Below are 1,324 nucleotides of genomic sequence, written 5' to 3'. Positions count from 1 at the left end.
TTTATTTATTTATTTATTTATTTATTTATTATTTTTAGTTTGCTATAGGGCACATGTACTCACCAGGAACAGAGAAAGGGTAAGTGAGAAAGCAAATTGCCAGGTTCAGGACTTAAACTACAGTTGGCCTTGTGGGAGTCCAACACCTTATCCACTACGCCACCTACTGACCCTAAATGGCACCATTCTTATCCTTAACTAGCCACATTGAAAATCTGCAGTGAACCAATCTCTTCAATCTCTTCTTTACCATCCAAATCCAGTTATCTACTGGCTATGGGATAACTGAAACCCTTGGTCACCCTATAATTCCCTTCAAAAATTCTTACCCAGGTCCTTTTTTGGGGTTCTGCTATTGGGAGGAACACAAACTAGGATATATAAGTAATGTTGGAGAGTGATCCTCTTCCTGTGTTCTCCATCCTATTCCCTGCCCTGTTCTATTATCATACAACAACTGGGTGTTAGTAGCAGCCTCAACGTTGTCTTAGTTTTTGTCTTGTTTGTTCTGTTTTCCTACAGACATGCTCTTCCTACTCATTCTCTAGGCTGCAACATCCAGAATGGTATTTCTTGAATGCTATGTTACAATTTATTCCTCTGAATAAGTGCTGCAATGACTTCCCATTACCCAGTGCAGTGATTTACAAAGTCTGTGCGTGTGTATGCATGCGTATGTGGTGATTTTTTTTAGACAGAGTCTCAAAGTGGAAAGTATCACCACAATAAGAACATGCACAGATGCTCTCTCTCACACACACACACACACATGCACACACATGCACAGCAGATCTTGTCCAAAAAGAACTCCTAGAGTTTTTAGAGAACCAAAGAAACATGGTTTAAAAATCACTGCCGGCTTGGGTTGTGGTATAGAGACCCTGAGCTTTCTCTGTCTATCCACCTATCTCCCTTGTTCATAGAAAAAATAAATAAATAAATTTAAAACATAAATCACTGCCTACGGTTATCTGAGTTTTCAAAGCTTTTAAGTAAGGGAACACAGATAATGTTGTAGACTTCACTGATGCCTACCTCATCCCCTCAGCACCTGCAACTGGAGCTCTCATTCTAGTAGGTCGCTCCCACTCAACGAATCCTGTCAAAGTCTCTCATTGAGGGCTCATATCTTTCTAAGTTTTACCCCAGAGCTTTCTTTGACTCATCGCAAGTAGGCTCATAGCAAAGCAGACAAAGCCCAGAAGTATCCCTGGAGTTCAAGCCTCTGTGCCCAAACACCAGCTGACAGGGAAAGGAGCTACTGAATACATGACCCAGGCATTCATTTCTCAGGTGAACAGTTCCAAGGAACATACTTCTCAGA

Source organism: Tupaia chinensis, unplaced genomic scaffold, assembly GCF_000334495.1.
Source record: "Tupaia chinensis unplaced genomic scaffold, TupChi_1.0 Scaffold000081_1, whole genome shotgun sequence".
NCBI classification, from domain to species: Eukaryota; Metazoa; Chordata; class Mammalia; order Scandentia; family Tupaiidae; genus Tupaia; species Tupaia belangeri.
Note: the sequence above shows the minus strand (reverse complement) of the source record.